The sequence below is a fragment of the Protopterus annectens genome, chromosome 2.part0 (genome assembly GCF_019279795.1).
Source record: "Protopterus annectens isolate FY-2018-M chromosome 2.part0, PAN1.0, whole genome shotgun sequence".
NCBI classification, from domain to species: Eukaryota; Metazoa; Chordata; order Ceratodontiformes; family Protopteridae; genus Protopterus; species Protopterus annectens.
Window position 1 is genome coordinate 739681734 of NC_056728.1, and position 13190 is coordinate 739694923.

Sequence of the window (13190 nt, forward strand, 5' to 3'; positions counted from 1 at the left end):
GAAATTCTCTGGATTGCAACTTGTTTTCTGTTGAACACCAGTACTTTCTATACTTGCAACCATCTAAAGAACTGTATGTCCAATATTTCAGTAAAAAATCACAAACCAGTTATAGTTTTGATGGGACAAAGAACTAAGTATCTTTTGCTGAAACTTGAACATGAATTGTTTGGAATTCAGTTCCATCAGTGCTAGCTGGCCATATACCCAACATTGATCACACCTGAAATCATCTGAAATACAACATTTTTCTGGAATGAGATACTTGATGACAGAAAAGCAGAAACAAGTGTAAGTCTAGAGTGTCGTTCGATTCTCGGCTGGAGCACCTTCTGTGTGGAGTCTGCATGTCCTCCCCACGGTCGAGTGGCGTTCAAAAGACATGCGTGAATGGGCGTGCCTTCGTTGAAGGTTGGGCGTCGAGCCGGCATCTCGGCACAGTAAAAATCTACTGCCAATCATTAGCGGACCAGAGTTCCGCTGTGGCGACCCCTAATCAGGAAAAGCTGAAAGAAGAACAACAGATCTTCAAAGCAGCTGTTATTGCATAAATCTGAATCCTAGCTGCCAAAAAGTCCACATATTGTCACATGCAGAAGGCATAAGAAGCAGCCAAGGTAAAAAGGGACTATCACAGTCACGGAAGAATCAATCAGAAAAAAAATAGATAAGAATGGAGGGTAAAGAAGAAGAGGAGGAGCTAACGCTGGATGAAACAAACTAACTTGTGAGCAAAGTGGTCATAAGAGGCAAGAATATTCCAGCACTGTTGTCTGAGTGGTTAAGATTATGTGGCAGCTATGACAACTGAGAAAAGAGTATGCAAACCTTACAGATAACTGACAAGTGCAAGAAATTAGGGGAGAATTGCACAATCTCAGCAATGATGCCAGCAGAGGTTCGGAGGCAAAATGCATCTCAGTTTAAGAGCTGGCTGAGGGGGCAGGCACTGTGTGGAAATCGGGAGACTTATTAAGTGAGGAGATCATGTATGCAAGTGATTGCCCACACCTCACAGACAGCTAATCCCAAAGCTAAATTAGAGAGATACATCAGAATTGTTATGCCTTTAAGATAAAAGGAGTGAAGTGGCAAATCACAACAGTAACAGAACCTTCAAGAAAGTTAGCAAGAAATAGATTAATAAGCAGAAGGCAAAGGGATTTTGACAGTAACCCTGAAAAAGAGGGACTAGAAGCTCAGCATCAGTAATGCCAGAATTGTGAGCAGCAAAATCAGAGAAATACACGTAGTGACAGAAACTAGAATGGATGTAGAAAATAGTACAGAAAGCCAGGCAACTGAAAGAGATTATAAAATGATTATTTAACTGTTGTGAACGTTGGGAAGCAGGTGAGGCAGGAAGGGGCAGGATTACCTGTGTACACATGTAGGAGATGTAGTTAAAGACACTACAAGACATCATCAATAGGATGGATGGGACAGTAACAGCCAGGAATGAGGACAGGAAAGAGATGGGGAATAGAACAAAGTGTAAGTGAAAGGTGCAGCACTGCTGGACACCCGCAAGTTACTGGCAACTTCCTGAAAAATAAGATAATATCATGGAAGCAGCAAAACGGGTTGCAGTAATGGTAGGAACCTGTCTTATTGAGTAGGCTGGAGCAGGTCAGGTAAGGAAAATGAACAGTAGAAGTAACTGACCAAGAAGATGTTTAAGCACCTAGTAATAGATGGCACAAGAAAAGGCAAAATACCTGGTAAACAATGCATAGTATATACAGGGTGCAGATAGAAAAGCATTAATGTCAATAACTGTACTATAGTCTGGTTTACACTAGGAGAAAAGTTATTAGGGTCATAAACTAAACCTCTGGTATATGACTATATGACTACAGAGAATGGTAAGCTAGGGCAGCTGATGCCATGAGGTATAGAAAGTCATAAGCAATGAGCACTATGGGGGAGGGGAGAATTAGGGACAGCATTTTGGTAGCAATAAAAAAACAGACTGTGCAAGAAAAGCAGGAGCAAAAACATAAGAAAGACACTGGGGCTCATCAAAGAGATGGAGGGATGAGGAAGTAATGAAGGAGAAGAGAAGATTTACATAAACTTAATAAAAAAAGGGTAAAATGAAAAGTAAGAAGCAAGGAAACTAAAAAGAGGAGCATTACAATTATCAAGAAGGCTAAAGAAGAAGCAGAAACCCAGCAAGTAGTAGGGAAAAAGCAAAAGGAGTAACTATAGAAGGCATAAGTACTGCAGTAGTAATAAGCAAGAGAACCAATGAAAGGAAAGAGTGTAAATCTTAGATAATGAATAAATTAACTTCTACACAAATATAAAAAAATATTACTTTACTGAAAGCGTGAAAAAGGGGTAGTGGAATGCCAACTTGCAAGGTGGGAAAAATATAACTGAGTGAAAATGGTGTGGGATGACTGGCAAATGGGGATAGAAAGCAATGACCAATTAGTAGCAGATAACTAGGTGTGTCACCCAGACTGCACCTTGTTCTGCTGTTATAAATGTGCCTGAGAATATTCTTACTTATTTTTGAACCCTGTCATTGTGTTCAGGCAATACAATTTACAGCCAATTATTCAGCTCACATTATAAAAATGTACAACTCCAAAATCAGAAGTCAGTCGTGCAGTTCTTTCTGCTCGCCTGCACTTTAATACAGCTAGTGAAATTGTAAATGCTGAACCAGTCATTTTATTTCAGGCAGTGTTGTGTTTCTGGTTATTGCTAGTTTTGTATTTCTAGATATTGCATGGTGCTGTACTGAAAGTAGGTCAGATTCTTCATGTTCTACAGTATATTAAATAATTACTTAAGTAGGTACTGCTGTACTGTTGTACTGTGCCAAAGAGGTTATTGTTATTTGTAAGTGCCATTTTACTCCTACAGCTTGTTTAAAAATATTTACATATCCATTCATTCTTTCCTGCTGACTTTCACATTTGTTTTTTTTTTATTTTATATTTGTTAACTGGGAAAGTCTGACTTGGAACGAGCCAATTTTCAGTAGAGACCTGGAGAGAAAGCCTCCAGACACGTGTCTTTGTAACGTGGGAAGAAACCAGACCACCTGGAGAAAACCCACACGAACACAGGGAGAACATGCAGACTCCACACAGAAGGCACCCCAGCCAAGAAGCGAACAAGAGAACCTCTTGTTGTGAGGCGACAACGCTACCGCTGCACCAATTTATTCTTTCATCTAAAGCAGAGAACACTTATTTATGACAGGACATGAACTGCGCACATTACAGTGAAGTTAAGTTCAGTAATTGATATTTGTGAAAGACCCATTTTTTTTTTTTTTTTACTCTTCTCTGTTAGCAATACATGTCAGTGATTTAATATTAAGGTACTAATTAACCAAACCAAATAGATGTATGTCATTTAAACAAATAATGACTGTGGCATTGTATGACTGTCAGACACAGTTTTTGAGCATTACTACTACTGCAACACTTATAGCATAATTCAGTCAAAAAAAGAAATATAAATCATTTTAATGGAAGATTCCATGTCAGTTTTTGCCAATGCATTAATAAATAAGCAGTCATGTGTCATGATGCATTGATAAGAAACTTCTTTTGATTATTAAACATTGATTGTCACAGCATGGAACATGCATGCTTTTATTTAGGATACAATGCTAATTATAATCAAATTAACTATATTGATCCCTGGAGATCGAGGCTTGGAAGGAAAAGACATTTATTGCATATAGGTCATGGACTCCATTAACTGTGCAATACTACTACTGACACTTTCCAGCTGTAGGGCAACAATCAACATCAGCATTTAAGCATTTCCAGATCAATTTTTGCTGCGTGTTTGAGGAAATCTAAAAGAGATGTTGACAGTTCTTCATAATAATAGATAAATACAGTGGTTATAAAAAGTGTACACACCCCTATTAAAATACCAGGTTTTTGTGATAGAAAAAAACAAGAACACAATAAATCATTTCAAAACTTTTCCCACCTTTAATGTGACCTATAACCTGTCCAATTAAATTGAAAAACAAACAAATCTGTTAGGGGGAAATATAAAAAAATTAAAAAAGTACAATAAGCTGGTTGCATAAGTGTGCACACCCTTAAACTAATACTTTGCTGAAGCACTTTTTTCTATTCTATTCAGGTAAATACACATACTTGGTTTGTTAGATCTTCTATGTATATATTGTTTGTCAGATTTTCTATGCTTACCCATAAATGTACATTGCTGTTACATTATGATGCAACCCAGGCTGAGCCTGTTAATTGGTCATCATTTTAATTGTATTTGACCCCGGTGAAATAAATTTAAATAAATAAATAGGACAGACATCTCAAGAAGTCTGTGTAAGGTCTCTGGTTTAGGATACTCTGAAAGAGGCACATGTTAGAATAAGACCTAGGAATGTAACAAAGAGGCAATGACCAAAATATGCTGGAAGCTGCATTCAGGAGCATTTCCTTAGGTAATGAAACCATGCTCAATACCGAGTGGTAATCTTTTACTTAGGAAATATCTGTTATTCACTTACATATCCTTGCATACCTTCTTATTTTTGCTCACTTGTATAATTAAGGCTTTTTTACTGTAGATAAATGGTGGCTGTGATGTTATCAGCACTGCATTTTACAGATCATCTAAGGCAACAGCAGTAGAGATAGTAAAGTTTGTACAAAAATTGCTACTGGTTAATGTAAGAAATCTAATTCTAGTGTAATACCTAAATAATACCATATAAAAATAATCTGCTCTCAACAAGTTGTGATGGCAGCTGAGTAAAAATGATAGACAAACCTGTACAATATAATGCCATGCAGGGTTTTGTACTGTTAATACAAAATGGATGGAATAATATATCTATATATATATATATATATATATATATATATATATATATATATATAATATATATATATATATATATATATATATATATATATATATATGTACGTATATAAAATTAAATACTAATTTTGCAGAAATATCACCACCACTTGATGTTACTGACCATGCAGTTCAAATGTAAAACCATTATAGTGAACACTGCTACAGATGTGTACATTTGGGGAGAGGCAGACTCAGTAGCTATGAAGTATGAATTATATGCATGCAATTGGAGATACAACCTGGGTAGTAGTTGTTTGGAAATGGCATTTGATTTTCTGATCATGAAGTTAAATACTCATATTGACCCATAAGTGTCAAAGAATGCATTATCAAATCTGAAGACTAAATGGGCAAGAACTGATATGTGTCAAAACTAAGACCATTATTAAAAAAAGATAGTAAGCTATCTAAGAAAATGAAGATTTCAGCACTTTATAAGAAAAAAAAATGGAATTTTAATCTTATAAACAGAAGCAGAAAAAATGTTAACTAAGGTTAGGCGAAAAAGTCTAAACAAGCTTGCAATAAATAGAAGAGACAACTATAGTGTATAGTACAGCTATATCAGAGGTTCACGTGTAAACAAAATAGAAATACATAAACCTGCAGTGTCTGTATAGAAAAGTTACCAAAGATTTTGTATGAAAAACCCTCAGAAGAAAACCTTCACATAACTGCAGCTGAGTTACTGCTTTGGGAACAGTGAATCACAAAGCTGACATTATTAAAGGGCTCTTAGAGGATGTGGTAGAGAGAAAAAGTAGAAACAAAGAAAGAAAAAAAATTCAAAGACTCACAGATACGATAAAATTAAAAGTTCTAAAAATCACTCTCTCAAAGAAACCACAAAAACGCAGCCTTATTAAAATAAAAAAAAATACCGCAAAAAAGACTTAAAAGAGCTTCTTCATGTGAATACATGTTTAAACTGAAGGCTTGTGATACGTACAACTTATTTATTTATTTGTTTATTTATTTATATTTTAGTGAAGCTGCATTTTTGTGATTTCTTTGACAGCAATTTTTACTAACATTTGTCTAATTCAACTAGCTTGGAATTCCCTTGCTTGAACTGCTTCATTTTGGTTGGATAAAAGTAATAATTACTTGTTAAGATAACAAAGCTTGTGCTGCTTGTTTAATTGAGGTATATGAAACTGAAAAGTTCTCGTAAAATAGAAATGTGACAACACTATTCCTATATATGAGCAAAGGAGAAAAAATAACTAAGACTTACAGACCCATAATCGTTTAGTACTAATAACAAAAGTCCATTGCAAAAAAATTAATATAGAAGACCTTCAACAGTTACAAATGAATGACTGAAAAAAAGAAAGGTGTAGAGGAAACATGTCACACTGTATTTTTGAGAAAATGACTCAGGTGCCTCAAGTAAAGTGGTGTCTAGATGGATGTTCATTTTTGCCTATCAGCCTGACGTTTGATACAGCCAATCATAGTATGCTATTGAAGAAATTGAAAATTATTGGAATAGCTTGATGTATCTTAATATACAAATGTATGAAGTACCTTATAGCAGATGAACAGAGTTCATGGTACCATGTGTCATGAAGGTAACTAGATGCTGGCTGGTAATATTTCACAGGGTTCAACCTTGGGGTCTCTACTGTTCTGTATATACATAAGAGAACTACCAGCACAGTAACACTGGTTAATGAAAAAAATCATCGTCGATATCTAATGATCATTTCAATATGTAGGTAGGAAATATGCATCTGTATATTGCTCATTAGCCAGTCTGTGTAAAACTACAGTGACCAGATATTTATTTATTTATTTATTTATTTATTTATTTATTTCACATTTGTTTACCAGGATGATCTGACTGGGTTTACAGACCCCATTTTCAGCAGGGGCCCAGGGACAAAAGCTCTACATACAGTACTTTACAAATACAGTATAATCCAATATAATAACGATTACATTAGAAATACTATAAAAAAAAAATAAGTTGAAAGAACAAACTGCTACAAGATGTTGTAATATATTACTACACATCTAGAGAATTCTATACAGTTAAAACATTACAGACGATAATAGTCACTCTCATCATACATGATGTAGAAATAGCAGCCAGAAAGTTAGTGATGCGGGCATATAGTGAAAGAGAGTTAAGAAGAACAGAAGCAATAAAGCCTGAACAGTAGCTTAAGGATACGGTATAGAAACAGAGATGGAGTTAGAAGAGCTTTAGGATCTTGCAGTCTGTGAGGGATTGAAATGTGAGAGAAGAGGAAGACCTGAGCATTAAAAAGGCTTTATACAGGAGCAGAGCCATGCATTTTTGAGATGATTTTTTAAAGAGGCTTTGAAATCGGTTAGACCAGGCATAGACCTGGTAGTTAGAGGTAGTGAATTCCAATGTATAGAGACAGAGTATGAATACAGAGAGTGACCAGGTTTTCTTATGGGTTTTGAGACAGCTAAGAGATTTTTGTCTTCTGATCGTAGGGATCGATTTGATGTGTAAGGTGTGACTAGACTGGCTAGTGCAGGGCAGGCAGTAGGTTTGAAAATAAGGTTGTGCAATGTGGATAGCTGAATAAAGGCAAGTTGGTTGGGTAGTTCAAGCCAGTTTAATTCTAGGAGTGGTTTACAGTGGTGTGTGTGATATTTAGAGTTTGTGGCAAACTTTGCAACTTTGTTGTAGCACTGTTCCAATTTGCGTAGGGTAGAATTTTGTAAGTTAGTTAAGACAGGGGCACCATATAGGAGAGAGGGAAGTAAAAATGTTTTTGCCATATATGGTAAAACCATGGTGGAGAAAAGCTATAAATGAGGAATATCACCCTATCTATAGGTTATAAGTACATATAAGGACTTAGACATACTGAAGATTAATGCACTTAATTTTGAATACCACATATATGTTATTTGTAGTAGAGCTAAAAATAAAATGGCCAGAATATTTAGATTTATATCAAGTAGAAATCTACAGATCATGATCTCTGTCTTTATATCAGCATAGTAAGACCCATTATTGAATTCAGATATAAGGTCTATTACCCAACTAGCATGAAGATGAGAAAGATTTCAACGAAAAGTGTACAAGAAAGAAAATGATTATGTATAGATGATCATACAGACATAGGCTTGAAAAGGTGGGCCAATATTTTTGGAATACAGATGACAGAATGAGAGATGCTTTTAGTTTATAAAGCTTCTAAAAGTAGAGTTTTACATTAATGCATTGCTCTGCATCTTGTGGAGTAATCACTGAATTTTAGAGATATACACAGTTTTCTGATACAGGAGAGACTACCAGTTTTGGAATCCAAAGACTGTGCCTCATCAAAAGATTTGTTATGATCTGGAAGAGCTTGTCTAGTTATATAAAATGTGATGGTGGTACATGTTTCTGCACTTTTATTTTATACAAAAACTGTAGTGAGAATTGTAATGACATGACATATGGCATTCCTTGTAGGTTGGAGTCTGGAATTCACATCACATAGTGCCATGTTGTGTCATTTTATTGAGCAGAAAGGCAATGTAGATGAAAGAAAAACACTATTTAAGGTGATTCCAGTATATCTGGGGGTCTTACCTGGTTCAGTAAAGTGTCATTTCTGTGAAGAATGAGTGCTAAGTATAATTGTGATTTTAATAGCAAATGACCTTTTTAAATAGATCATTAAGGAGACCCCCTCCCAAATGTAAGCCACTATTCAGAGGTACACAGTGCTGACATTGGAAATACATGATTGAGAGGTTACTTAGTAGTACTACAACAATTTCCAGTGTCATAAAAATAAATAAGCATATATATTTCTGTAGACAAACACTAGAAAAGTTGTAAAATAGAAATGTATGGTGGATTTAGTATAGAGTCTTGAGTGGTTAGTTACAGCCATTAATTTAGTTTTAAACTTGGCACCGACTACAGATACTAAAGGTATTCTTCGACTAGGTAAAAGGAAAGTGGTGCAATTCGACTAGCAAAAAGTATTAATTTAGTTACAATTGATTGATTTTATTTATTTATTTGTTTTATTATTTAATACCTGGGTGGGCTAATCCAAAGGCCCCTTTCAGCCTTGACCTAGGCATAAAGGCAAAAGTACAAAAATGCCATAGCATAGAATAACATTTTTGATAAATAGGAACATTCATTAGAAAATCAAAGCAACTCAAAGGAAGTCAATAATAACAGTGCATTCATGAGACAGTTAAAATTTTGGAAAATCAACAATTAAGAGGGTGAGTTATAAATGTTAAAATATAAAACATTCAGAAAATATTAACAACTATAAAATGAAATGTGCACTGTTTCTGTGGGGATGCTTACATCTGTCTTGCCAAGGCAAAACCTTCTTGACAAAATATAAGCACAATGTATAATGTTTATATGAGAGACAAGCAACTATTCAGGTAGAGTTACAATTCTTACCAAGAAATAACATTCATTGACTTGAAAGCAGTAAAAAGCTACTTCAATGAAGTAGGCAATAATGGAGTATTCATGAGCAAAACGCTTAGCATTTAAGATGGTAAGCTAACAGCTAATGTTTAATAAACATATAACACTATAGAAGTTATATCAAACATATAAATGTAATATTCTGAGTTTCAACAGCAGATAGAGAGGAAGGAAAATGTATTCCTAACTGATTTCTATGAGCAGTAAAATTTTGGGATATGGGGCCATTCCTAAACAGGAGACAATATAACAACAGATCACAAACCTTCACAAGGTTAACAAATACATTATAAATATAATAAATCTGTGCATATGTTTCATCACATCATGCCATGAATGTGCATGTGCTGGTTGTAGTGACTGCCAGAGGAAAACTATAATTCAGGCAGCAAGTATAACTATAGCTTGCAAACTGCTTTTCATAATGATCAGGCACCATCTGCTTTCAAGAAGCCTAGAATTATTTTCTGTTTATTTTATAATCAGTTTAATGTTATCAGTGAGTACTGGAAAAGTAAGACCAAAATATGAGCTAAAAGTATATTAATATTAACTGGTATCAAATTAAGTTGTTGACATTTATTAGATAATATAAGACAGTGCCAGCATTTAATATATTCCTTTTCATGATATTGCTTCAAACACCTCCCTCTTCTATCCCTGTTCTAAAAATGAATTGTTACTTATATTGACTTAGCTTAAAGTGTATTTCTCATGTTTGTAAACACCTTTGTTTTACAACTAGTGTTATTTCTCATTATACTACTTATGACAAAGCTGTAAGTTATTTTGCAAAAAAAATGAAGATGATAGTGAGTTTCATGATGGAGTTTGTTGTACTGTTTACTTTAGTTTTTCTATATAATCAGACTCTGAAAATGATGTCATGGTAGGTAATGAACAATACTTTACATACAGCTGCAAACCTTTATGAGTATTCAACAATAACTTACCCCTGTAGAGGAGTTGCTTCTTATTTAATATTGTTGTTTCATTACTCATCGTGTGTTAATTTTCACTTTGAATTGTTCCATCTCCTAGAACTAGTTGACAACTTGTCTTTCTAAGAAGAAAGAAACTACTTCTGATGCATTTAACATGAATATACTGTAGCCTGTACATTAATTTAGGTAGTGAGGCATTATGGGTTTAGTCTTTAATGATGTCATGGCAGGAATTTTCAGTTCTGAGGAAAATTTTCAAAGAGCCATCATTGCCAGGAAATAAAATGTAAAGGCAGCACAATTTTTGCATAAAAAAATATAATTTGGTATTGTATAAGGTAAGGAGGTTATAGCCAATTCCAAAGATGTGTTACTTAACAATTGCCTTAGAGCATGACCAATACACTTTAAGAACTCAGTACCTTCTGTAGTGTATGCTGACAGGCACATATACTGAATTCTTGCAGTAACTGATTTTAGTGACAAGTTGAATAATTAAGGCAATAAAAATCTTAGAAATGAATGAATGACTTACTGTGTTGATCTCATATAACTTCAGTATATAAGTAGTTAACGACATAAAAAAGTCATATTGTATTAAGTTCCTTCACAAACTAATCATATTCAAAAGCTCTACTCCTCCCAGATAGAACATCATCTTTGATAAATCACTTTCAGAATATAACATGAGTAAATAATCCAGTTTATATAAAAGTGTTAATACCCAGTGTGCTAATATCAAACTTGCAAGTATAGGGGCTGTAGACCCCCATGGCTACACCATTTATTTGTTTGTAATATTTTTCAGCTAACAAAAAGTAATTATTATTTACAACCTTGGACATGAATTTCCATTGAACTAAGATTATTTAATTGTGTTAAAAACTTAGTGATTTATTCTAATCCTTGATAATGGGAGACACACATATGTAGAAATGACAGCTATGGTCAGCATAGTCTCAATTTAAATATTGTGATATTATGTTTAGTTAAAAAATGACACGTCCTTCACACAACATGGTTTAGTCTATACTAGCTTATTTAACATGGTATCCAAGTATAAAGCTAAAAGTTCTGTTCTGTTCTGGGCTCACCTGACACCACAGTAGGATAGAAAGGTGGGTTACGATAGTCTTTATGTACATGTTATAGTCCAAAGATATGCCTATCCTAGGATGTTATATTTCCACAAAGTTGTAAATGCTTAAATTTATCAAGCCATAATTAAACAATTCTAACAAAGTATTGCCTATTAATAATTTACTTAGAGTAATGTATATGATTACTCTTAAATATTCTACTTCCTGTCCACCTATTCCTGTCTTCTCCTTCATTCATTCCCTACTTATTTCATGATTCCATGAATTCCCTTTTGATGACCCATTCAGGTATTACATTTGTTCACAACCCTTTCTAAGAAAAATCAGTTTTGCAAATCCATGGAGTAACTGGTCTCTTCAATTTGCTGTCTATGTCCCCTCCTCCATCCTTTGTCTTCTTTTGTTCAGGCAGACCCTTCACTTCTCCATAAAGTGATACTGTGTACTTACATTATATGTCCCCTGTCTCTTTTGTAGTCTCCACTGTATCTCTAGCACCTCTAGTTTCTGTTTATCACCTTTCTTCTCCATCCCACATCTCTGAACTCTTTCTAGCAGCATGACTTTATTCTCATTGCATCATCTCCTGAAATTAATACAGTACTGTACAGCCTGACTATGGCCTGATAAGAATCTTTATCCTGATTTTAGGGTTTATCTCTTTGAAGTTACACTACAGCCTCCTGTAGGCTGTATCTACTGTCTTCTTACTGTGGTCCAGCTGTCCCACTTCAGACATGCTTAACATCCTGGATTCTTCTGTGCTCTTTTGCCAACAGCTCTGCTCCCCCTGATACTAAATACCAAGGTTGTGACAGCCTAAGTGTAGTATATAGTATTTTCTGCACTAACCCTCAGTTATTGTTTTTTCAGCCCACTTGGTCAGCCTTTCGATATCATTCTGTAACCTTTTTTCCACCTATCCTTCACTGTTGCACCTAACTACCATCAGCAAAAAGGCTAATCATGCCCTCTCTTCTCCAGATATGTCTGAGAAGAGCACACTGGAGAATATTAGACCTGGTACCAGCCATGTCATACTTTTAACTTTCTTAATTTCTGATATTGTCTCTCCCAACACAACTGTTTCCTAGAATTCATCAATACAACTATCCAGTTCCTTAGTGGGGCTACTACCATCAACCCTTCCAGCTTTCCTAGAAGCGAGCTGTATGACTGACTTGAAGACTTTAACAAACTCCAGGTAGACACATATATTTGCAGTCTCCTGTCAAGTTTTCTTATAAATCAATTATAAAACTGAATGAGTTTTGATTGTCAGCCTCTTCTATCCATAACTCCAGATTGTTTGTTGTCCTGAAGATTACTGACCTCAAGGAAATCAATAGCCTTTTTATCAAGATTCGTTCCATGAATTTTCTTGCCACTGCTATTAGGATAAAAGACCTGCGGCCCCTGGATTTTTCTTTGCCCTTCCTTCCCTCCCTCCCTCCCTTCTAAAAGGGCACGACAGTTGCTGTTGTCCAGTCCTCAGGTATTCTTGTGATAGCCAATAGATTTACCGAATACCTCTTTTAAACAGTTTGCCACTAAATGTGATAGATTTCTGAGGACTCTTGGAGACAGCATATCTCATTCCCATTTTTATTCCCTCTTAGGGAAGCCAGTTCCTTCTCCATCTCCTCTGTCTCTATCCTGGTGCCTGTCCACAGCATTCCAATTTACTCTTCCCTCTTCCACACGTGGCACCCTCTTCTTCCATTCTTTCATAAAGATGGAAGCACAGCACAATATTTATTCAATTTCTCTGCTTTTTCAAAGTCATCTGTATTACTTTTCCACAGCCTGATTGGGCCAGAGCTTCCCTCGTCTATC